This window comes from Cervus elaphus, chromosome 9 (genome assembly GCF_910594005.1).
Source record: "Cervus elaphus chromosome 9, mCerEla1.1, whole genome shotgun sequence".
Taxonomy (NCBI): Eukaryota; Metazoa; Chordata; class Mammalia; order Artiodactyla; family Cervidae; genus Cervus; species Cervus elaphus.
This window is the reverse complement of record NC_057823.1, coordinates 27829954-27857679: the sequence shown is the minus strand read 5'-3', so window position 1 is coordinate 27857679 and position 27726 is coordinate 27829954. Positions and strand designations below refer to the sequence as shown.

The following is a 27726-nucleotide window of genomic DNA, read 5'->3' as shown; positions in this document are numbered from 1 at the left end:
CTTTTTCCTCCTCAAATGCAATTTAAATTGGAAATAAGTAAAGATGTAAATGTTTTAGTTTCCATTCTACATCATTTAGGGACTTATCCTACTAGAGACTTTAAAAACACACACACACACACACATGCAAGGGTTACATTTTTAAATATGAAATAAGTACATTTAAAATTTTATAGCTAATTTTCACATTAATTATCTGAACCAATGGAGGGTGGCAAACACCTTTTTTTTTCCTATTTGGCTTCAGGATATGTTTTTGTACTTACATCTGAATATGGGTATATCTGGCATTCTGGGAATTAACTTCAAACCTAAAATAATACAGTAAAATGGCAAAGGGCAAACGTGGGTGGCTTTGGGAGTTATCCAGTTTTCCCATTGTGCCTCCCTAAATTTATCCATTCAGCTTACTCAGAGCTGGGACTAGTCTACTCCCTTTCACATTAATGAAAGGTCTGCTTTCTTTTAAATTTTCCCAAAACCAGAAAACCTGGCCATCTATATAAGCTTTAATGTACTTTTCTTTTCAATAAGCACAGAGAGGTGGAAAGTCAAACAAAGCTACAATTAGGTACACTGGGAGCGACTTGCTAATATACTGAAAAGGAAATGAGCCAGTGTTAAGAGAATCCAGTCAGAGATGCCTGGGAATTAGCTGTCCTCTCTAAGCAACACAGTTAGCAAAGACCAAGTGAATACAGGGAACAATTATAAAAGCTATAAGCCTAGATGATTACTGAAAAGTAAACCTGAGCTTTCGGTTTTTTAAAAGATGTGTGTATAGATATATATTTATGTATATAAACATATATATGTATGTATATTCAGTCACTTCAGTTGAGTCTGATTCTTTGTGACCCCATGGACTGTAGCCCACCAGGCTCTTCCATACATGGGATTCTCTAGGCAAGAACACTGGAGTGGGTTGCCATGCCCTCCTCCAGGAGATCTTCCCCATCCAGGGATCGAACCCACGTTATCTCCTGCATCTCCTGCATTGCAGGCACGTTCTTTTACTGCTGAGCCAACAGGGAAGTCCCATATACATATGTGTATGTGTATACACACATATATACATACATGTACATATGTATATAAAAACACATACATTAAAGACATATATATGCTTAAATGCATTGATAAAAAGCACAGAAAAATTATATTCTAATTATAAATACAACGAAATAAATTTTAAAGCCCACAATTTAAAAATGGTTGACAATGCCTTAAATTTTTTTCCTCTATTGCTCTATGTGATCCAACCAGTCCATCCTAAAGGAAATCAGTCTTGAATATTCATTGGAACGACTGATGTTGAAGCTGAAACTCCAATACTTTGGCCACTTGATGCAAAGAGCTGACTCATTTGAAAAGGCCCTGATGCTGGGAAAGATTGAAGGTGGGAGGAGAAGGGGATGATAGAGGATGAGATGGTTGGATGGCATCACTGACTCAATGGACATGAGTTTGAGTAAACTCTGGGACTTGGTGATGGACAGGGAGGCCTGGTGTGCTTTAGTCCATGGGGTTGCAAAGAGTCGGACATGACTGAGTGACTGAACTGAACTGAACTGAATTGCTCTATTCATTCTTTTTTTCACCACCATTTATTCTAACAAGTCATTCATGCCTATAAACGGTATCATGAAATAACTACATGCCTATGTCTTCTTGGAATGTTCTAATTCAAAAATATTACCAGATTCAGACAGTCTCTAAAATAGTCTCTTCATTAGAGGCTTAACAGTTAGCCACTGAAGACACAGTGGTACAAATCATAATCTATCAATTCCCCTAGAGAATCCAGAATTCTAACATGAATTGGTATTAAGAGGACCAAACATACAATGTGGTGAAAGAGTTACCATCAGATTTAATCCAACAAAGTAAAACCACATGTGGAAAATTAGGGTCTGTTGCATCTTGTGTTGCATCTTAATAAAACTGAACGTAGATTCAGAAGAGAAAGGAAACTAGAAAGCTATACTGTGATAACCAGATAAATTGGTAATCACTTCTAGATAAGGAAGACAGAAAAAGCAAACCGCACACAGTAAAGCAGGAAGCACTACAGAAGTGAAGGACCAAAACTTTCTGATTCTCCTTCGTCTAAAGCTACGCCAACAGCCAAGGCACTTATGGAGCCTAGGACTGAGCCAAATTCTTAAAAATCAGGAAACTTAAAGTCTTCCATTTAAGCATTTACTCTTATTTTCAGGCATTTCCTTTCATAATAAAGTACTTCTTTGTGCAGTACTTCCAAATAGCCTTTTTGACAACAGAAAGAGTAGAAATTGAAAGATGTTTGACTTTTCTTTCAAGCAGAGAGAAAAAACCCTGGAACACAGAAGAACACATGGAATAAGATTAAATCTGTGAGTTTTGTGTTAAATATTTTATTTTACAGAAACATGTTTCTTCCTTAGAATTAAGTAAGAACCTTAAAAGGTCAGCTTCAAAATAATTATATGTAAAAAGGCTCTCAGTAAAGTAGTTAAGAGTTCTACGTGAAAAATAGATCTGCTCACCTACGCCCTCCTCTGGCTTTGACCACATCCTTAAGGCTGTCTTCCCTGATGGGAGCAAAACGGTTATAGCAGTTCTAGGCTAGATCTTTAACTAGGACATCTAGAGTAAGAGAAGTTATCTCTTCCAGTGGCTCACTCCCAAGAGGAAGCGAATTTTTCCCCAGGAGCCCTCAGCAAATCTTTCCTTTTCTCCTAATGTCCTGAATTGAGTCACATACTAACACTTTTTTTCATTTTTTATTTTTATTTTTTTCATTTATTTTTATTAGCTGGAGGCTAATTACGATACTAACACTTTTGAATTACTCCTATAGCCAGGAAAATGGGCTCACAAGGCCCAGAGTCCTGAACTAATTACTAGAGCAAGTGGAATATAGTTTTGGGTGTGTGTGGCTGCTCAGTTGCTCAATCATGTCCGACTCTTTGCAATCCCATGGACTGTAGCCTGCCAGGCTCCTCTGTCCATGGAATTCTCCAGGCAAGAATACTGGAGTGGGTTGCCATTTCCTACTCCAGGGGATCTTCCCAGCCCAGGGATTGAACCTGAGTCTCATGCACTGCAGGTGGATTCTTTACCACTGTGCCACCTGGGAAGCCCGGAATACACTTAGCCTTAGACTAATAAAAAGTAACAAAAATTTGAAAGTGCAGCACAGTCAAAGAATGGGAAGTGTACCAGTGTGATTGGGAAAATGACAAATACAAACTTTGCTAGTTAGCCATATGCTGAGCCCTGGAGAGCCTTCCCAAAAACTTAGGCTTTTTTTTCTGAAATAATTTATGATATTTATGAAGAGGTTTAAATTAAATAAGAACATTACATAAGCAAATTGATATATCAGAAAGACAATCCTCATGTTTAATGTATACAGATAATAAATAACCCAGTGATAAATGGTGAGAGCCTTAAGTAAGCTTTATGATGAGTGAGAGAACACATATTCAAGAGATTCTAGGAGAATTCAGCAGGACTTTGCCCCTGGATAAGTTTCTCAGACTTATAGCCTGATTGAGAACGGAGCTAATGGTAGTGCTATTAACAGAAAACAGGACACATTTTGAGGTTCAGTTGAGTTTGGGACACCCTGAATATGAAATGTTTGAGAGAAACAAGCAGAAATTCCAGCTATGCAGCTAAAAATTTGAAACTCGGTAAAAAAGGGGTCAATATGTATACTTGTGGTTTATCACCAAGTCTGAACATTGCTTTTGAAGTTGCAGCAATAAATGAGATTTCCAAAGAAGACACATATATGAAAAGAATTGCGTTTGAGGAGGGAACTCGGAGAGCCACCACCATCCAAGCGAAAGTCAAAAGAAGAGAAGCCAGCACAGGAGACCGGGAGCAAGGATCAGGGAGGTCACAGTGAGAGTATGATGATGGGAGGAGGGTAAGGAAGAACTCTGTCAAAAAGGAGAGGACTTGAAGTGTGTCATGGGAGGATAAATAAAAAGAAAGATTGGAAAGTGTTTGGTAATTTAAATGGAACACAGACTTCTTCTTCTTCTTCTTTTTTTTTTTTTTTAAGAAAATTAGATCTAAGCAAAACCATCTGACAGATTTCTGACTGCCAAGCCACATAACCTCGTATTTGTCAACCAACATTTACAACATTTACTGTAAATCTTACTCTGAGCAGAATATAATGAATAATTTGGTAAGTAGTGCTAAGTGTGATCTCAGATATCACTGAATTCTAAGAACACTGCCCTAGAGATTCTGTCAGTTCCAATATGTACATGTCACACATAAAAGCTGAATCCATGTAACAATTATGTTACAGAGAACTTAGAACAAATAAAACAATAAATTGTTTTTTAAAAGTGCTTAAACAATATTTTCTTTCCATCCATGCCAAGGAACCACATGTATTTGGCTTAACTCCATATAATTTTTGTTTTAGTATAGAAAAAAGGTAAATATTATTTCTCTTATGCATGCACTGAATTTTTATTTAACATACTATTTGAAACTAGGAAAGTGAAGTGAAAAGAGTCTCATCATGTACAGCTCTTTGTGACCCCATGGACTATACAGTCCATGGAATTCTCCAGGTCAGAATACTGAACTGGGTAGCCTTTCCCTTCTCTAGGGGATCTTCCCAATTCAGGGATCAAACCCAGGCCTCCCACATTGCAGGCAGATTCTTTACCATCTGATCCACCAGGGAAGCCCAAGAATACTGGAGTTGGTAGCCTATCCCCCTTCTCCGGCAGATCTTCCTGACCCAAGAATCAAACGGAGGTTTGATTGCAGGCAGATTCTTTACCAAATTTTACATAGAATAAATTGCTATTTCAAGTTTTTACAGGGACAAAGGGTGTTTTCAAAATGATAAAATATTTCTCCATCTGTTTGTGTCCTCTTTGATTTCTTTCATCAGTGTTTTATAGTTTTCTATGTATAGGTCTTTTGTTTCTTTAGGTAGATATACTCCTAAGTATTTTATTCTTTTTGTTGCAATGGTGAATGGTATTGTTTCCTTAATTTCTCTTTCTGTTTTTTCATTGTTAGTATATAGGAATGCAAGGGATTTCTGTATGTTAATTTTATATCCTGCAACTTTACTATATTCATTGATTAGCTCTAGTAATTTTCTGGTAGAGTCTTTAGGGTTTTCTATATAGAGGATCATGTCATCTGCAAACAGTGAGAGTTTTACTTCTTCTTTTCCTATCTGGATTCCTTTTACTTCTTTTTCTGCTCTGATTGCTGTGGCCAGAACTTCCAACACTATGTTGAATAGCAGTGGTGAGAGTGGGCACCCTTGTCTTGTTCCTGATTTTAGGGGAAATGCTTTCAATTTTTCACCATTGAGGGTGATGCTTGCTGTGGGGAGAAACATACCATGTTCATGGATTGGAAGAATCAATATTGTCAAAATGGCTATTCTACCCAAAGCAGTCTATAGATTCAATGCAATCCCTATCAAGCTACCAACGGTATTTTTCACAGAACTAGAACAAATAATTTCACAATTTGTATGGAAATACAAAAAACCTCGAATAGCCAAAGAAATCTTGAGAAAGAAGAATGGAACTGGAGGAATCAACCTGCCTGACTTCAGACTCTACTACAAAGCCACAGTCATCAAGACAGTATGGTACTGGCACAAAGACAGAAATATAGATCAATGGAACAGAATAGAAAGCCCAGAGATAAATCCACGAACCTATGGACACCTTATCTTTGACAAAGGAGGCAAGGATATACAATGGAAAAAAGACAACCTCTTTAACAAGTGGTGCTGGGAAAACTGGTCAACCACCTGTAAAAGAATGAAACTTGAACACTTTCTAACACCATACACAAAAATAAACTCAAAATGGATTAAAGATCTAAATGTAAGACCAGAAACTACAAAACTACTAGAGGAGAACATAGGCAAAACACTCTCCGACATAAATCACAGCAAGATCCTCTATGACCCACCTCCCAGAATATTGGAAATAAAAGCAAAAATAAACAAATGGGACCTAATGAAACTTAAAAGCTTTTGCACTACAAAGGAAACTATAAGTAAGGTGAAAAGACAGCCCTCAGATTGGGAGAAAATAATAGCAAATGAAGAAACAGACAAAGGATTAATCTCAAAAATATACAAGCAACTCCTGAAGCTCAATTCCAGAAAAATAAATGACCCAATCAAAAAATGGGCCAAAGAACTAAACAGACATTTCTCCAAAGAAGACATACAGATGGCTAACAAACACATGAAAAGATGCTCAACATCACTCATTATTAGAGAAATGCAAATCAAAACCACAATGAGGTACCATTACACGCCAGTCAGGATGGCTGCTATCCAAAAGTCTACAAGCAATAAATGCTGGAGAGGGTGTGGAGAAAAGGGAACCCTCTTACACTGTTGGTGGGAATGCAAACTAGTACAGCCGCTATGGAAAACAGTGTGGAGATTTCTTAAAAAACTGGAAATAGAACTGCCATATGACCCAGCAATCCCACTTCTGGGCATACACACTGAGGAAACCAGATCTGAAAGAGACACGTGCACCCCAATGTTCATCGCAGCACTGTTTATAATAGCCAGGACATGGAAGCAACCTAGATGCCCATCAGCAGATGAATGGATAAGGAAGCTGTGGTACATATACACCATGGAATATTACTCAGCCATTAAAAAGAATTCATTTGAACCAGTCCTAATGAGATGGATGAAGCTGGAGCCCATTATACAGAGTGAAGTAAGCCAGAAAGATAAAGAACATTACAGCATACTAACACATATATATGGAATTTAGAAAGGTGATAACGATAACCCTATATGCAAAACAGAAAAAGAGACACAGAAATACAGAACAGACTTTTGAACTCTGTGGGAGAAGGTGAGGGTGGGATATTTCAAAAGAACAGCATGTATACTATCTATGGTGAAACAGATCACCAGCCCAGGTGGGATGCATGAGACAAGTGCTCCGGCCTGGTGCACTGGGAAGACCCAGAGGAATCGGGTGGAGAGGGAGGTGGGAGGGGGGATCGGGATTGGGAATACATGTAAATCCATGGCTGATTCAAAGAATTAAAAAAAAATAAAATTAAATTAAAAAAAAAATTAAAAAAAATGATAAAATAAAAATTAATTGGGTACTGAAAGGATGATACATATCAATTCTCAAAATTTCATTGTATATTTATAAACAGCTTTAGTGAAATTTAATAATTGGATGGTAACTCATCCAGTTAAAGTACAAAATTCAACAGTTTTTGGTATTTACACGATTGTACAACCATCACTACAATTTAATTTTAGAGTAATTCATTCTTACCAAAGTAATTTTACCCCTTGAGTAGTCACTCTCCCTATCTCACTCCAAGACCTAGGCAATAGCTAATCTATAACTATCAGATCTATAACAATTAATTAATAAGCTATTTCTATATACTTGCCTATTCTGGGCATTTCATATAAAAGAACCATAAAATAAAGGGTCTTTCATGACTGGCTTTCACTTATGTTGTGGGATACACCAGAACTTCATTCTTTTTAATTGCAAATAATATTCTACTGTATGGATATACCACATTTTATGTATTCATCCATCAGTTGATGGATATTTTAATTAATTTCATTTTTTGACTATTACAAGCAAAGCTACTATGAACATTTCAGTATTACTTCTCTGTGGACATAGGATTTAATCTCACGTGGTATTGCTGAGTCATATGATAATTCTATGTTTAACTTATTAAGGAACTGTCAAATTGCTTTCCAAAGCAGCTGGAATATTTTACACTCTCACTTGCAATGTATGAGGATTCCCATTTCTCCACATCCTTGCCAACACTCATTATTACCTTTACTATTTTAAGGATGTGAGATGGTATCACATCATACTTTTGGTTTGCATTTCCTTAATGACTAATAATGTCGAACACACTTTAACGTGCTTATTGCTTTTATGTACCTACTTTGGAGAAATATCTATTCTATTACTTTGCCCAGTTTTAAGTGAAGTTATTTGTTTTTTAATAGTTGAGTTGTATGAGTTCTTTATATATATATCCCATATCTGATACATGATTTGCATATAAATTTCCATATTAACCTGAGGATTAGACTGTGTATTTAAAAAAAGTTGGAATTTAGACAAGTATTGTGTTACATCTATATATCAATTTTAGGAATATTGTCATCTTAATATTTAGTCTTCCAATCTACAAACATGGAATATCTTTCCTTTTATTTAGATTTTAACATCTTTCAACAAGGTTTTGTAGTTTTAAGTGTACAAGTCTTCCACTTAATTATATTTATTCCTGAGCATTTAGTCTTTTGATCCTATAATAAGTGAATTTTTGGTTTCATTTTCATAGTGTTCACTGCTAATGTATGGAAGTACAATTCATTTTTATATGTTGATATTCTATAACAACAACCTTGCAGACCATTGTGTTTAAAGAGTTTTTAGAGGATATCTTCTCCACTTTAGTGTATACTTCACTCATTTTAGTTGATCCTTTATCCACTAAACACATGTCAGCTGCAAATATATAGTTCTACTTCTTCCTTTCCAACCTGGATACTTTTTATTTCCTTTTCTTTCCTAACTGCCCTGGTTAGAACCTCCATCACAAAGTAGAACAGAAGTTGTGAGAATAAACATCTGCTTTATTTCTGGTCTTCAGGGAAATACTGGCTCTTTTGCCAGTTAGTATGATGTTAGCTGCAGTTTTTTTATATATGCCTTTTATCAGGTTAAGAATGTTCCCTTTTATTCCAAATTTGTTGATCATTTTTATCACAAAAGGGTGTCAGATTTTTTTCAAATACTTTTTCTTGCACGTATTGAGATAATCATATGGCTTTTGTCCTTTATTCTACTTACATTTTATTACTTGATTTTCAGATGCTGAACCAACTTGCATTCCTGGGATAAATCCTAACTGATAATAATGTATAATCATTTTTATATGTGACTAGATTTAGTGTGCTGACAGTGTCTGGAAGATATCTGCATCTATATTCATAGGAGATTCTAATGAAAATGGTATTCATTCTTTGAAACCCTCAATTTTCTCTCTTTAAACCAAATAAATAGATTTTGAGCATCTACCATTCATTTGTGAACTTATCAAGTAATTGCTGATTAAAGGCCTTTGATTTGTCACATGTATGTTATACATAATCTCTAACCATCATGAATTAATGATTTATTAAGCAGATAAATTTAAAACAAGGCACAATCCCACCAGAGAAGATTAACAACATACTCTCTCAATTTAATTATGAGAAACAAGTTACTGGAGGACATAGTAGTTGATAAAGGATCCTAAAGAACGGGACAAAGTTGAAACACGAAGAGGAGATGGGAAAAACTGTTAGCCAAAAACCACGAATGAGTTTCCCAAGGGTAGAGGGAATTTATAAGGAGTAGAAGATACAATTAGAAGATTCTACTACATACCAGGCTACAGTCAATGGGGTCGCAAAGAGCTGGACACAACTGAGCACAAATGAACAGTGAAAAAACTCAGAATAAAAATGGCATAGTGAGTGGTGACCAAAGAGATGGAAGAGAGAGGTTTGTGTTAATGATGTATGTAGGATGGACTTCATCATAGGTAAGAGGAAGAATTGGGAAAAAGAAGAGATAAAAGCTAGAAAAATGAACCTACATATTAATAGTAGAGTTAGAAAGGTGACAGAATTAGGTGTGGAGCAAGAACATTTTACTCTGGAAAAGAAGGGAAGACACTTCAACAAATGCAGGGAAAATGGAAAATGAGGATGTAGTAATAGAGGGAATCTGAGGTTGAGTAAATTCATGACAAGCAGCTTCAGTCTTCTTGATAGGATAAAATAGCGAGTGCAGATGTTACAAAACTTAAATGTGCAGAAAAATCACCTGGACAGCTTATTAAACATGCAGATTTTGACCTCTAGTCAGGATGTTTTGGTACGCTCCTTCTGTTCCAAACAGGGAACAGTGACAGATCACATTTTAAAAGAAAAAAAAAGAAAAGAAAACCAGAAAGAGCCAGCTGGTTTCAAAATACAAGATGAACATTTCCTTGGACCAGAAATAGAATCGCTAAGCTGTGAGTACAGCTGAAACCAAGTGTTTGCTGGACTCCTTCCCCAAAGGCTGGCTGTGATGGCCAGGAGATCACAATTACCCCTGATGAAGATATGGTGTGATAAATACTAGGGCAGGCACTAGATAACATGGAATGCGCAGGAAAAAAATGGGTCAGAAGAGTTACACAGGAAAGTGACAGACTGAAACGTAACAGACAAATAGGTCTAAACCAGGCTATGAAAATGAAAGGGAGTACTGTTGTCCAAGCAGAGGGAGATGACACAAGGAAAAGGCAACAAAGAGCACGATTTATTTGGGAAACAAGTAAATGTTAATGCGTCTGCATCACAGTGTAGAGATGCAAGCAGAGGGTGATATGAGAAACTATGTCCCGAGAACAGGACACTCGGGAGGAACATGACCAAATCTGTGTTCTAGAAAGATCCCTGTGGTTGCAACATAAAAGATGGAGTAGAACAAGTGTCTTGAGTAGAACAAGACATCAAAGAAAGATGTCTCAGTAACCCAGAAAAGAAACCAAGATAAAGAAAAGTGGACAGATTCAAAATACATTTAAGATGTAGTATCCATCCAAATTCTTGGTGATAAAATGGCTGTGTCAGGAAACGGCGGTATTAAAAATGCTATCCAGATTTACACTTTGGGCTAGAAAATGGATAGTGGGGCCAATCACTGAGATAAGCTATTTGAGAAAATGCCGGTAAAGTACACATCGAGTAAGCATACAGGAACTAGAGACTCAGTCTGTGCGTGCTGAGCTTAAGCCAACTGTGGGGCGTCCAAAGCATACATGCCTGGTACGCAGCTCCACAGGAGCCTCCCAGGTGGAGCGAGTGGTAAAGAACCCGCCCGCCAATACAGGAGATGTGAGAGACACAAGTTCGATCCCTGGGTGGGGAAGATCCCCTGGAGGAGGGCACAGCAACCCACTCCAGTATTCTTGCCTGGAGAACCCCATGGACAGAGGAGCCCGGCGGGCTACAGTCCACAGGCTCGCAGAGTCAGACATGCATGAAGTGACTTAGCATGCAGACATGCAGCTGCATACAAAGGTGGTCTAGGTTCATTTCTGGAAGCCAAGTGCATACAGGCACTGTTGTTCTTTTCTCTTTTTTTGGCAGGAATGGCAGGTTATGTAAGGAAAGAGAAAAGTCCACCTACTGAGCTGGTTGAAATACAGTTTCAGTTGACTAGGTTACAATGGGTTCCAGAGTAAGTCAGAAGAAAGAAAGGACAGAATGACTGTAGATAATTCCAAAGTGTGAGGTGAAAGGAAGGAAAAGAGCACAGTGGCTTAAGGGAAAGATGGAGAGGAAAGGATATTTTTTAGGATAGTGGAAAACACCACGATCCACTGTATATCCAATGTACAGAGGATGGAAGCCTGTTATCTACTATATAATATCAATATTTTTATTTTAATTCAGTGTTTTACCATAGTATGATTATATATACTTTCTTTGTATCTTTTCCTCTAGTTACTTACATAGAGAAGTATATTGAAAATACTCTGTGTGATAACATTAAAAGGCAGCAAAGGAACCTTTTATATATTAAAAGAGCTTTTTTGTCCACTTAGGTAAAATAATAGCATTGTCTTCTACTACTGTAGCAATGTAATCCATGGTGCCTTTTTGGCCTGAAACCAATACTGCATCTTTCTAAATATTAATACTAATTTGGAGTAACTCAGGCCTGAAGTAATAGTGGCAAGAGGCAATTCCATCATAGTGTTTTTAAAACTGACACAACAATTGGAAAGCTATTTCTATTTCAAAATATATAAAAACTTCTGATAACAGAGTCAAACAACATGAGTCTAAATTTTTGATCTGCATCCCCAAATTTCTTGGGAAATTTAACAATTTACCAGCAGCACTTTTACCTTTTCTTTCTCTTTCTTTTTTTTTTTTTAATTTACTCAGGGTGTAAATATTTTGTTACCTTTTGTTAGTCCAAGACAAAGAAGACCAAATTATTTACAAGTTGCTAAATACTGAAGGCTTAAAGGATGACACTGAGCTTCTATTAAAAAAAATATATATATATATATCTAACAATTGAAGGACGAACTGTTTAAACCATGTCTTCTAGAATCTTTCTTCCAATTCTCTCTGCCCTCCACAACTACCTTAAAGATTTTTTAATATAGGAAAATTAAATTGAAAGACTCCTTTAATGTTGAGTAAAACCTATAATTTTAACAACATAAAAGTCAGGAAATTCCAAAGTTAACTTTACTATAATAACCATTTGGACTTGGCAAAGATGCAAGCATTAATATTTTCTGTGACCATTTTTCTTTTTAAACATCAGTATGTTAAGATGTAATCATAAAACCCTTAGGATTTTTAAATGTACTTTGGCATAATGCAGTAGGAACTTTAAGAAATCTTGATTTCACCAATAATTTAATGATGCATCAAGGTACTCATTCCATATTTCTAAATAAATGGCATTAAGTGAAAATATGTCTTACTTTCCATTACAGAATTAGCATATAAATATTCATTACTCTGTGCTTTTCATACTTATTACCATAAAAGGAAATAAATTAAACAAAAATGGTACTCCCAGTTACTAAGACATACACTATATGCAATTCTTCTAAAGAAAGTTAATCTTTGAATTGTTACAGTTGTATTTTCCTGAGTTTGGTTGACTTCCTTATTGACCTGACAGATAACATTCATATATTAATATATCCAGTTTAAATTCAATATGTATCTGTATGTACACTGAATTGCACAGACATATCTGTGTACATGCACAAATGGGGTTGTGTAGATGAGTACCCAGGGTTCATTCCCGAGAGTCATTTAGCCTGTGAAGCACACAGTTTGATTTGCTTAAGGAGGTGATGGAGTTGCATAAATGCAACAACTCATCCGCTAGCATCCTCTGTGCAAAGTGCCAAATTTAAGACGGCTAACTGGGAAAACTCACCAAGACTGAGTGGACCTCACTGGGCTCACACCCTGTAGGGGCTGACAGAGCATAGACACATGGACACAATGTATCTGAATGCTACAGGGCAGAGCCTTGCTTATCCACAGGGAGCAACCTGGAGAATTCTCAAGGACACTAAAGCACCTCAGGGGTCTTTGCTGAGACTTGGAAAGATCTTCACGTTTGAAACTCCCTTTTCTGTAAATTATAGCGTCTGTCTGATGATTTATGCAAAAGTTGAACTTCTGCATGTAGACTTAGGCCTATAAATCATGAAGTTGGAAATGTTTTCAAATAAACTGAGAATATGTGGTAATGAGATTTGAAACCACAAGGGTGCAAGCAGAAAGCAACTTTATTATTTCTCCTACTGCCATTTTACATATTTTCTTTTGACCAGTTCTTTCTTGACCCTAGAAAATTTCAGGCAGGGCCCTCAGGCTTTCCTATCTCTTTCAGATGAATAAAGAATCCACTCAAATCCAATAACCCTGTAGTTCTAATCTCTCATCCAGTCAAAGCTACTCCTCCCCCTTAGTTTGAGTCTGATGAGGCTGAGAACTTTCAGCAGTGGAGGAGATGTGGTTGTCTTTTTTCCTTCTTCAATTCCTTCCTCCCTAGACAGCACCTACCACGAGCTCTTTCAATGCCACGATGGGGAGGAGAGCAGGGGTATTGGTAACAAAGATTTTACCTGGTTGGTGGAGATGTGACCTTACAGATTTTTCCTTCTCAGTCTCCTCTACTGGTTCTCTCTCATCTCCTGGAACTCTAAGTGGTGAAGTGTTCCAGAGGTCAGCTGTTGGGTTCTTTTCTATCAGAATGATCCCTTCATGATCTCATTTATTCTCATGGCTTCAAATATCAGCTATAAGCCAAAGACTCTCAAATTGACATTGTCAGCTTCAACCTTGCCCTGGAACTTAACCCATACAAGCAACTCCAAATGGCTACCTGAGTGTCTAATAGGGGTCTCAAATTAAACATCTGAAGCTGAGCTCCTGGTATCTACCCCTCAACTCAACTATGTTCCACTCACAGATGTTCTCCATCTCAGTTAATGGCAACTGCAATCTGCATTCCAAAAACCTTGGAACTACTAGATTCTTTTCTTATCCTGCCTCACAAGTGACTGTCAACAAATTCTGCTGGTTCAGCCTTCAAAATACATGGAATTCAGCCACTTCTTCAATCAGATTTACCAATAAACTGCTCTAAGCTATCATCAAACCTCAATGACACTATCGCAGGAGCATTTTACTTGGTCTCTCTGCTTTCATATTTGTTCCCTTCTCATCTTTTTACCACCCAGCAGCCAGAGCAAATCTTTTTTAAATGAAGGGCAGAGTATGTCACTCCTCTGCTCAAAATTCTCCATTGTCTCCCTTTTTGAGAACTCTAAAGTCCAAAGATAATCAGAATGGTGTGATCACTCACCTAGAGCCAGACATCCTGGAATGCAAAGTCAACTGGGCCTGAGGAAGCATCACTACGAACAAAACTAGTGGAAGTGATGGAATTCCACTTGAGCTATTTCAAATCCTAGAAGATGATTCTGTGAAAGTGCTACAATCAGTATGCCAGCAAATTTGGAAAACTCAGCAGTGGCCACAGGACTAGAAAAGGTCAATTTTCATTCCAATCACAAAGGAAGGCAATGCCAAAGAAAGTTCAAACTACTGCACAACTGCACTCATCTCACACACTAGCAAATTAATGCTCAAAATTCTCCAAGCCAGACTGCAACAGTACGTGAACCAGAACTTCCAGATGTTCAAGCTGGATTTAGAAAAGGCAGAGGAACCAGGGATCAAATTGCCAACGTACATTGGATCATCAAAAAAGCAAGAAGAGTTCCAGAAAAACACCTACTTCTGCTTTATGACTATACCAAAACCTTTGACTAAGTGGATCACAACAAACTGGAAAATTTATAAAGAGATGGGAATATCAGACCACCTGACCTGCCTCCTGAGAATCTGTATGCAGGTCAAGAAGCAACAGTTAGAACTGGACATGGAATAACAGACCGATTCCAAATCGGGAAAGGAGTACATCAAGGCTGTATGTTGTCACCCTGCTTATTTAACTTGTATGCAGAATACATCATGAGAAACGCTGGGCTGGATGAAGCACATGCTGGAATCAAGATTGCCAGGAGAAATATCAATAACCTCAGATATGCAGATGACACCACCCTTATGACAGAAAGAAAAGAAGAACTAAAGAGCCTCTTGATGAAAGTGAAGGAGGAGAGTGAAAAGGTTGGCTTAAAGCTCAACATTCAGAAACCTAAGATCATGGCATCTGGTCCAAGCACTTCATGGTAAATAGATGGGGAAACAGTGGAAACAGTGACAGACTTTATTTTTTGGGCTCCAAAATCACTGCAGATGGTGATTGCAGCCATGAAATTAAAAGATGCTTACTCCTTAGAAGGAAAGTTATGACCAACCTAGATAGCATATTAAAAAGCAGAGACATTACTTTGCCAACAAAGGTCCATCTGGTCAAGGCTATGGTTTTTCCAGTGGTCATGTATGGATGTGAGAGTTGGACTGTGAAGAAAGCTGAGCGCTGAAGAATTGATGCTTTTGAACTGTGATGTTGGAGAAGACTCTTGAGAGTCCCTTGGACTGCAAGGAGATCCAACCAGTCCATCCTAAAGGAAGTCAGTCCTGAATATTCATTGGAAGGACTGATGCTTCAATTCTTCAGTGCTCAGCTTTCTTCACAGTCCAACTCTCACATCCATACATGACCACTGGAAAAACCATAGCCTTGACCAGATGGACCTTTGTTGACAAAGTAATGTCTCTGCTTTTTAATATGCTATCTAGGTTGGTCATAACTTTCTTTCCAAGGAGTCTTTCAATTTCATGGCTGCAGTCACCATCTGCAGTGATTTTGGAGCCCCCAAAAAATAAAGTCTCTCACTGTTTCCACTGTCTCCCCATCTGTTTCCCATGAGGTGATGGGACCAGATGCCATGATCTTAGTTTTCTGAATGTTAAGCTTTAACTCAACTTTTTCACTCCTCCTTCACTTTCATCAAAAGACTTTTTAGTTCCTCTTCACTTTCTGCCATCAGGGTGGTGTCATCTGCATATCTGAGGTTCTTGATATTTCTCCTGGCAATCTTGATTCCAGCTTGTGCTTCTTCCAGCTGGGAACCCAATAAATACTTTTCTGAATGAATGATTCTGGCATCAGGGCCCTCCGGGCATGGCGGCTCTAAAGCCTAATTCTTCTGCTGATATTTTGGGAAACCTCTCAGTGCTGAGGCTCTCTCATTTTTCACCCTTGATCCCAGAGATACCTCCTCTATTTGACCAGTTGTAACTCTCTCATCAGCCCCAGCTTTCTGACAGTGCATCCCCAGGCTAGGATCACCTACCCTACAGAAATCTGTGTGGCAGGAGCCCTTTTCAAGACCACTCAACACTTCTCCTTTATGTGGGGTCCTCACCTAGGAGGTAGGAAACCCATGTATCCTTTGCCCTTCAAACTCTGGAAATGCAATTTTTCAGACAAATCAGGTTCACCATCCCATCTCCCTTTTTACACAGCCTGGTGGTGAGGGATGAAGACTGAAGGCAGAACAGCTTTCCTCTTTCCTTTCTTCCTCATCTCATCCCTACTGCTCACAAGTTATGCAAATGATAAAGACAATTGTGAGGCATAATACAGCAATAGTCCCAAAAGGAAAACACAATGAATTTTAATTAACTTCTTAAAGAGGAACATATTCTAGAACACATTTTACTCATGAAATCCACATACTTTCTTGATTCCAGAGAGAAATATTAACAATTAAATAGCCATTACAAATAAAGTGCCATAGTAGTATACAGGATTTATATGTAAAATGCAACATTATATTCATTTGGAAAAAAACCCAATTTATCAAAAAATCCCATCTTCCATCTTGAAGCTACAGGAAATATTTTAAAATGTAAAATCAAGTTGCAAACAAAGGCCAGAATGCTATACTTCCTGCTTTTCTTTGTTAGTTGATTATAAAAAATATTTTTTTCTATCATGGTAAATTAAGGAAAAATATTCCATGTGGGAGAAAAAAAATTATGATAATCTAATTTGTGAATATTTGTATTCTGAGTTTGTTAAGCAGAATTAATTTTCTAAGTCTACTACTAAATATTCACAACATCATTTTACTAAAGTATTAGATGAGAAATTTTTAGCAAACTTCAAATGTTTTCTATTAAAAAAGATCTTCAATGGTTTCAAATCTGTTCTGCTTAGAACCTGACAAAACAAGAAAGCAAACTTTGACATTTTTTTCCAGCATCATTGAAAGCATTTTCTTATACGTCTTCATGTTAAAATAGAACTAATTTATGTATAAGCATATAGCAGCAGTTTTAGAAAAAGTTTGATTACATTTTCGTTTAAATAATTTTATTTTAAAAATAAAATACTGACTGCCACAGCACACACAACGCTTCTTTTTAAAGTGCTGCATTGATTCATAGACCATCTACAGACAGATGTATAAGAACAGAATGACCTGGGATGATATTAATGATGTCAACAATGATTTTCTTCCTTCTATTTTCAGGAATGACAGGTTATAGTCTAGGTGAAAACAGAGGGGAATAGAAAATAAGAAAGGGTGGAAGAACAGGAGATGATAAATGGAGATAAGATAGACCTAGAATAAAAGATAATAGAGCTAAATTTATTATGATCTTATTAGCAGCCCATTCCTTTTCCTTTGGAACTCTTTGGCAAACATCATAGTGGCCCTGAGTTCCAGTTTGGCAAACACTCATCTTTGGAAGTAAAATAGCTCTGTAACTATAGTAATATTAAAAAAAATATGATGCTAATAATAATAAATCTTACAATATCATTTCTAAGAAGTCAAAGTCACTCAGTTGTGTCTGACTCTTTATGATCCTGGAATTCTCCAGGCCAGAATACTGGAGGGGGTAGCCATTTCCTTCTCCAGGGGATCTTCCCAACCCAGGGATTGAACCCAGGTCTTCCACATTGCAGGCGGATTCTTTAGCAGCTGAGCTACAAGGGGGAAGTCCAAGAATACTGGAATTGGTAGCCTATCCCTTCTCCAGGGGATCTTTCTGACCCAGGAATCGAACCGGCGTCTCCTTCATTGCAGGCAGATTCTTTCCCAACTGGGCTATCAGGGAAGCCCATCATTTCTAAAGTTCTAGTCATTAAAATCACATCTCCATACTCTGCTATATCCTTGAGTCACTTATATTACTTTTTACTTAATATATTTCTAATATACATACTCATTTAAAAAATTTAAATGAGAAGATTTTTAGGGAACTGAAAATAGTCTTTACGCTAAATGATGGATATATGTTAATTTTCACTTGTCCAAATAGATGGAATGTGAAACAACAAGAGTGAACCCTAAGGTAAACTACAGACTTCGGGTGTCTATGATGCACCAATACAGGTTCATCAATGGAACAAACGTACCACTGTGGTGGGAGGTGTTGATATAGGGGGAGGCTCTGCGTGTGCAGGGTCAGGTAGTATAGGGAAACCTCTGTACCTGCCTCCCAATTCTGCTATGAACTTTAAACTGCTCCAAAAAATAAAGTCTTTATAAAAATTTAATATGAACTTTGTATAGATGAGAAACATATACACTGAAATAGGATAAAATTACATTGAAAGAAAAAGAGTGATTCCTAACTTGGGACTAAGAAAAAAGACAGCTCAAGCATTATCACATCTTTCTTTATTTATATCTTAATTAAAATGGGAGCATCTAAAATAAATGAGGAGCCCTCTATACATTTTCCCATACCTAGATGGTGAATGAAGTATATACACAGTCAGTAACTGACAACACTTGTAAGAAATGCAGTCAGGGATCAAGATATTATATTTCAAATTTTGTTGCATTTTTACCTAATTCCAGCATGATATTTCCTTAGAGTAGACTAATTTTCTTCAGGCAATGAGCCATGGTAATTTGTGAGACAGCTTTTCTTTCCTTCTCTCTCACTTAGTTGAAGCTACAGATAAATCAACAATATCATAAAACCAGCATTTTTGTTTATTTTGGTCTGTAATATTGCTTTTACATTTCACTATCAAACAGCAATGATTTTATAAGTAAAATGAAGAAATAAGGGAGTATATTTGAGTTTATATCTTCTTCTTATGTCAAAGTTCAAAACATTCATCTGGTTCTTTCATTCCAGGGTAGAATAGATTTTTCTATCACTAACACACATATAATTTTTAGTCTCTGAGAAAGATGTTTTGGAGGCTCTCAATTTTTCCAGTGATCTTCAGCAGAAACTGAACTACAAGAATTATGTGAATTACTTCACCATGGTTTTTTTTTTTTTTTTAGTATTTTTTAAAGGGGTTTAAATATTCAATGGCACTGGGGAAACAACACTGGTTCTCAGCATTTGGGAAAATGTCCCTGAATCCACTAAAATGCAATTTCCTGACCACTATGTTATGCTAAATAAATCAAATCCTCTTGGTCTCAAACATCCACTTCTATAATTTGGGTGAAGCTGGGGCTGGAGGAGTAAAAACAGGCTGAGACTCATCAGGAATTAACAGATAATCTTAAATCCCCAGTTCCATGTTTCTTCATCAAGATGATGAATTCGGGTCCCTTTCTTCGCTTGCTAATACTTTGGTTGGAGTAGGCAGATACATGCTCCAGTAGGTCAATTTTGTTAGTTTAAGATTAAAAGAGTTTATTTATAGGAAACTGTACTACAAGTCATAATTGAAATGTTATATTAGAACTCTTTTATAATTATTTTTTTAAGATCTCAAATCACATGGTTTGTTGAATATTTCATAATTAAATTGTCTGTGATATATATCCCTGCCTTCTTTAATGAAGATCTAGAAGGGCCAAATGTTTTATCTTATATAATACTCATAAAACCTTTATATAGAAAAGACCATTCTTATCTCTACTGTTAAAAACATAGGCATTCATTTATTTGCTTGAGATCATGCAATCCCCACACGTACCTACAGCACAGACCCTGACATGTGGGTCCCAAATCTGGGACTACTGGCCACAATGTGCTCTTCTTGTTCCACATTTATTCTCTGAATTGTACTTGAAACTTAAATTGTCATTTCTCTCTACAATTTTCCTCTTATTCTCAGAATGAAAACTAAAAACTAAATTTCTTTTAAATGAAAGATAAGACAAGATCTGAATATTCCTAATTTTGATCCAAAACCCAGATCACAAACTACAGAATCTCTTTTTATTAAATAATTTTCTTTTGGAATACGTATTTTTCACAGACTTCATGTTTATGATGATGATGTTACCCACCATGCCTCAAATAAAGAACTCTTTTTCCTCCCAGCTCTCATAGAAAACTCCATGTGCAACTTTCCATGAAAACCATTTTGTTTAGGTTGAAATTAAGGGAGAGATGTCACTTCAGTAACTCATATGAAATACTGCTGGGAGTTGACTAAGATTGCCAAGGTAGTGCCCAAGCTACTGAATGTGTGCATTTTAACAGTGGAAGTCATTTGCGGGAAGAAACTAAAAGTTTAGACTGGCAACTTCTGATAAATACACTAGAAAGTGATATGTGCTAATTTTGCCTCAGATGTCAGCTCCCGGTTGCTGTTTGGTTGATCCTCTAGACGTGCTTCCCAGCTGGCCTCATTTTCCTGGATGTCACCTGGGCAGCTTCTAAAAGTCAAACTTGAAAAACCCCACTGCTAACCTGGGTCCATGTGCCCTTCCCAAATGGCTTATTTTAGATTTCCATTTTAGATTTTAACTCTTTAACACATATGCAACAAATTTCTAAGCTACTCAATGCTCTGCTTCCCAAGAAAAATGCATCATGAAAATCATGTTCCTTAGAGCAAAATAAATTTTACAATCAATTCGTTTGATTACAAGTCAGTGTCTATCTTATATGGGGAGCGAGAGAGGAGAGAAAGAGATAAAAACATATTGACCCGGCTGGATGTCATTTTTGCTCAGCACACACAGGAACCCATGGCAAGTTGAGTCAGGTTTTGATTCTCAAAGCTAGTAGTACTATTTAAGTTTCCATTATTGTCTCTGTGTTTTAAAATTCAAATTTTCCTTCCAGGGAGAGGGTTTGGGGAACTGGGAAGAAGGAGGTTTGGAACTAAGAGCAGATTAATTGAGGAAGATGAGCTTTAGCAATCTTTGCAAGGATGATGGCCTCGCCCAGAATTAATCCTGTTCTCAGAAGGAGGAGTTTCAACTGTTATAGGCTCATCTCTTTTATTAATGTGCCTTAAAAATGAGACTGAACATTGAAGGCTGTTACCAGGAAAATACTGTGCTTAAAGATGAGGTAATGCCAAGATATGGAAGCAACCGAAGTGTCCATCAACATACTGTGGACAAAGAAGATGTGATGTGTGTGTGTGTGTGTGTGTGTGTGTGTGTGTGTGTGTATGAATAATACCCAGACATAAAAAATAAGCTTTTACCATTTGCAACAACACGAATGGACCTAGAGAGTATTATGCTTAATGAAATTAGTCAGAGAAAGACAAACATTGTATGTTATCATTTAAATGTGGAATCTAAAAAATCTCCTGCATTGCAAGCAGATTCTATACAGTCTGAGCCACCAGGGAATCCCAAAATTAAATGAATGTATATGCAAAACAGACTCACAGATATAGAAAACAAATGAGTGGATAGCGATGGGGAGAGGGAAGATGGCAGAGGCAATATAAAGGAATGGAACTAAGATATACAAACTGAGATGGCTGGGTGGCATCACCGACTCGATGGGCATGAGTTTGAGTAAACTCCAGGAGGTGGTGATGGACAGGGAGGCCTGGTGTGCTGCGATGCACAGGGTCGCAAAGAGTCGGACACGACTGAACAACTGAACTGAACTGAACTGATGTATAAAAATACATAAGAAACACGGATATATTGTACATCACAGGGAAATACAGTCATTATTTTGTAATAACTTTAAGTGGAATATAAATGATAAAAATACAGAATCACTATGCTGTACACCTAAAACTAATATAATACTGTAAGCCAACTGTATGTAGCTTAATTAAAGAGTAGGTAATTCTTAATGCTTTCAGGAAATGTATATAAACTGCAATCGTTGAAAACAAAAACAAGCAAAAAAGATATGGAAATGTTTGCAATATCTCTGTTTCTCCTGTATGATTTCTGAATCTGTATCATGAGCCCAAAGCTCCATGGAGAAGACAAAGGGTACTCTAGAAGATGGAGTCTAGACCTGCGAGCCAAGACGGCTCACTGATCCCTCAGCAGATGCTTCCCCGCCAATCTGGAGGAGGGCAGGGCAGCTCACGGGCCTGGAATGAGGGAGAGGCACCCTAACGACAGTGTCAGCCTCTTTGCTCCCCAATTAGGCATCAAGCCACAGCAGGTGGAAATACGGTTCAGCCTGCTAACGTCAGCGTGACCCAAGCTGCCTAGACAGACATCAATCCTAATGGAAATGTGAATGCATCACACTTTGGGAAATAAAGGGATCAAAAAGAGGATAAATGTCCCTCCAGGAAATCAGAGTTTGTGTGTCTGTAAGTATGTAACCAGTACTCATAACAGGAAGAACCAGGAAATGATGCCCATCAGTGAGAAAGTTGATAAGCACATGAAGGTAAATCCACATACTGGAATATTATATCTCATTCGAAAGAATGAACTAGCACAACATGCAAACATTAATATTTATAGATAAATTATTTCATTAAAATGAAAGGTTCACACATATCAAATTGTTTTTGTACAACTTAAAAGACTGCAATAATCAATAATAATAATAAAAATGAAATATCTATAGGTGCAATAAAACTATCTAAAAAAAAGCAAGAAAATGCAGCATACCGAATACAAAGTGGTTGAGGGGGCACCATGATACATACAGATTATGTATGTATAGATTATGTATGTATAGATTATGTATGTATGTATGTATCAGATTATGTATGGTGTTTGTTTCTGGTAGTTTCATGAGTACTTATTACATTGTTTAAAGCAACTAAATAAAAGCAGGCTATGGTACCCAAATACAGGGTGGCGGTGGCACCTGTTGGTGGCATCCTGGTCCCACATTAGTATGAGGATGCAGAAGAGCCAGGCAATAAATGGAGCTCAGGACCAGGGTCAGGTCACCCAGTGTTTATTTCCCAAGATCCCAAATGTATAATTAGCCTGAACATCCCTATAAGTTGACACAACTGACAGATAGCACTTGGCCTGTAGGGCAAGAACTGCCATAGCTGGGAAGAACAAGTGGAAGCCTCGGACACTGCTCCAAGCTTTAAGCTAAGATAATGAAACAAAGAGAAAAAAAGAAAGCAGGATATGGGTGGAGTAATAATGAGATTATGCCATGAAACAAATACGGTGATGAATACAATTCTATGCACCTGAGAGAGGCAGCACAGACATACAGATAGATGTGTGTATATGTGTGTAGAGAGGGAGAAGAAATCCTGAAACAAATGCAATCACCAAGAAATATAGATAGATTGACCTGTTTCCTACTTTAAAAGTCCTATATTTGCAAAGGACCAGGCAATGGCAACCCACTCCAGTACTCTTGCCTGGGAAATCCCATGGACGGAGGAGCCTGGTGGGTTGCAGTCCATGGGGTCGCTAAGAGTCGGACACGACTGAGTGACTTCACTTTCACTTTTCACTTTCATGCATTGGAGAAGGAAATGGCAACCCACTCCAGTGTTCTTGCCTGGAGAATCCCAGGGACGTGGGAGCCTGGTGGGCTGCAGTCCATGGGATCGCGAAGAGTCGGACATGACTGAGCGACTTCACTTTCACTTTTCACGCACTGGAGAAGGAAATGGCAACCCACTCGTGTTCTTGCCTGGAGAATCCCAGGGACGGGGGAGCCTGGTGGGCTGCCGTCTATGGGGTCACACAGCATCGGACATGACTGAAGCGACTTAGCAGCAGCAGCAGCAGTAGCAGCCTGTGTTTTGACATCTACATCAGTTGTGATTTCACCAGGCCATGCAGTTTATTTGCAGTTGATGACCAGGATTCTCCCAGCTTTTTGTTTAAAGATGATTTAAGAACATCTTTCTTCACATTAATTACTGATAGCTCACAGTAAAGACTCTGCCTGCAAGGCAGAAGACCTGGGTTTGATCCCTGGGTTGGGAAGATCCTTTGGAGTAGTGAATGGCTACCCACTCCTGTATCTTTGCCTGGAGAATTCCATGGACAGAGGAGCCCGGTGGGCTACAGTCCATGAGGTTGTACTGAGTCAGACATGATTGAGGGATTAACACTTTCATCACAATACAATACCACATACACTCTTTTAAATACTATCTATGTTTTTGCCAAAAGCAAATTACAATCCACTTCACCATAATTATCACCCTGACCTCTTCCTCTTTTACTTTAGACCTCTGCTGCTGACTCCCTTCTATGAATGAAGACAAAATTAGTTCAGTTCCATCTTTCACCACTCCCATTCTCCTTCACCTGCAATTTCAATTCTCAAGTCATAGAGGGTGGATTATTTTTAGCACAGTGGTACAGAATAAACTTTCATTTTAATAAGTAGAAAACACAGCAAAAACTCTACAGGTGGTGCCAGGATCACCGATATGGATCTAACTCTGGCCTTTCTGGATCACAGGGCACAGAACGGTACTCCTGTCGCTGCTGCTATAAATACATTTCCCTATAAATGCAATGCGTGGGTTGGAATGTGTGCTACGTGGTCACCCACCCTTGCTTGCTCAACAGCGCTTGTTGAGAGTGAAAGCTCTGGAATAAATCTAACAGGTTGGAATCCTGGCCCCATGGTTTCATATCCATTAAAACTTGCAAAGATTACTTAAGACTCTCTGTGTCTCAGCCTCTTCTGTAAGGCGAGTTAATAATAGTAACCAGGGCTTCTTTGATGGTTTTGTGATAAAGAATACACCTGCTAATACAGGAGACATAGGTTCAATCCCTGATTTGCAAAGATCTCATATGCCACAGAGCACCTAAGCCCGTTCTCTAGAGCCCAAGAGCTGCAACAACTGAAGCTCACACGCCCTAGAGCCCACTCTCCACAACAAGAAAAGCCCCTGCAATAAGAAGCCCACCCACAAACCACAAAAGGAGAGCAGCCCCCGCTCACCGCCAACTAGAGAAAAGCCCGGGCAGCAAGGAAGACCCAGTACAGCCAAAAATAAATAAATAAAAAGCTTAAAAAACAGTAACCAAACTCACAGCACTGTATTATGACTTAATAAGAAAACCTATGCAAAGTGGTTTAAGTGTAGCTGAGAGCACATTAAGTGCTCCATATAAATATTAGTTTTTATTAATGCTATTTTGGTGAATCACTTACAGGCAGATGAAAGCAAAAAATTACTTATAAAGCAAAATAAAACGTGCTTACTTGTTATGAGAGCAGAAAGTAAGCTTGGGTTTAGGGGCCTGGTCTTTCTTATTTAAGGGAGTGAAATGAAAATGAAACTGGCACAGTTGCGTCCGACTCTTTGCAACTCCATGGACTATACAGTCCATGGAATTCTCCAGGCCAGAACACTGGAGTGGGTAGCTTATCCCTTCTCCAGAGGATCTTCCTGACCCAGGAATAGAACCGGGATCTCCTGCATTGCAGGCAGATTCTGTAAGAGGGAGTTCGTTTATATTCTAATTACAGTGCTCCAAATTTCATTTTAAGAAGATTCAAAAGATTATAGCTTTGTGTTTTTAAATTAATGACCTAAAACATTTCCCAAAATTTATAGTTCTCTTACTTGAATCTCAATTTTTAATATGTAGTGTTCTTTTTGGGAAATAGTCAATGAGCTTATTTATTATTTATTTTAAAGTTAATATACTTTTGGAAATATGAGTAAAAGCAAGCGCTTTTCAGTTTCGCACAGACGTTTATTTTCCATGGTTTATCAAAGCAGAGTTGGAACAGCTACTAAGGACACTGAGCCAGCAACTTTCATGAGTTTCCTGAGTATAAATAAACATATTTGTTGTCAGAAATCCCAAACAACTAAATGCTGTGGTAATGGAACAAGGCTGAAGACTCTTCAGAATAAATTGCAAACAACTATTTGACATGTGAAGGGCCATTGAAGGGAAACTTTCCAATATAATGATGCTATTTTCCTGCCTTCCATTTAAGCCAGGAAAGAATAACTCAAGGAATGTCAGAGAAGGTATAGTCTAGAAGAGGGGATCATGTAAGGACATCTGGTACCTAGCTGTGCTTTATCCAAGTGGAATGAAGTTCAAATGAACATTTTTTGTTATATAAAAAAATTGTGGACAGTCTTCTGATATACCCTTTCATATTATATTGATGTGTTCTGCGTTTCTTAATTTAAATTAGATAGATTTAGATGAATAAATCTTTGAAAAGAGTAAATAACTGAAACAACCTTCTTTTTGGATGTGAATAGTTTACTACACCAAAGAATCACTTTGGCCATTTTATGACAGACTTAGGAAAAGATATCGTAGCCAAAATGGCCCAGGAGAAATAAAACATGACTTTAGTGAACATAAGAGGTTTTACTGAATCTGGGGTAGTAAGTTACTGATGGGGAAAGATAAGGGATTCTTTTAGACAAACACGCACATACACACACAGACAAATATATATTTATATTCCTCTCTGCTTGGACAGGAGCCTACATCTAAACACGAAAAAATAATCCCACAAGAGAATCCTCCTAATGATATGAAACAAAACAAACCTTAATGATAGATATTGACTGACAGGTTTCAAACGTTAAATCAGGAGATGAATGCTCCCTCATCATTTTTTTCATGTTAGTATAAACTATATACATTCAAATGCAAAAATTCAGTAGAACGAGCTTTGTGGAGAAGATTTTAGTTAAGAAGATATCCCAAAGCAGAAGACAGTTCTTTCTTTTAAATAGAGAGTGAAGGTCCCTGACCTCTGTTTATTGTCACCCTGTTTATTTAACTTATATGCAGAGTACATCATGAGAAATGCTGGGCTGGATAAAGCACAAGCTGGAATCAAGATTGGCAGAAGAAATATCAATAACCTCAGATATGCAGATGACATCACCTTTATGGCAGAAAGCAAAGAATTAAAGAGCCTCTTGATGAAAGTGAAAGAAGGGAGTGAAAAAGTTGGCTTAAAACTCAACATTCAGAAACCCAAGATCATGGCATCTGGTCCCATCACCTGATGGCAAACAGATGGGGAAACAGTGGAAATAGTGACAGACTTTATATTTTGGGGCTCCAAAATCACTGCAGATGGTGGCTGCAGTCATGAAATTAAAAGACACTTGCTTCTTGGAAGAAATGTTATGACCCAACCTAGACAGCATATTAAAAAGCAGAGACATTACTTTGCCAACAAAGGTCCATCTATTCAAAGCTATGGTTTTTCCACTAGTTACGTAAGAATGTGAGAGTTGGACTATAAAAGCTGAGCACTGAAGAACTGATGCTTTTGAACTGTGGTGTTGGAGAAGACTCTTTTAGAGTTCCTTGGACTGCAAGGAGATCCAACCAGTCCATCCTAAAGGAAATCAGTCCTGAATATTCATTGGAAGTACTGATGCTGAAGCTGAAGCTCCAATACTTTGGCCATCTGATGTGAAGAACTGACTCATTGGAAAAGACCCTGATGCTGGGAAAGATTGAAGGTGGGAGGGGAAAGGG

The 27726-nt window shown here is 37.7% G+C and overlaps 1 protein-coding gene across 1 annotated transcript in view; it reads right to left on the bottom strand.

Annotated features, from left to right (window-relative positions):
• FBN2 (fibrillin 2) overlaps positions 1-27726 on the bottom strand; it is a 219287-nt gene that overhangs the window by 120934 nt on the left and 70627 nt on the right. The gene's annotated exons all lie outside the window — the stretch shown is intronic.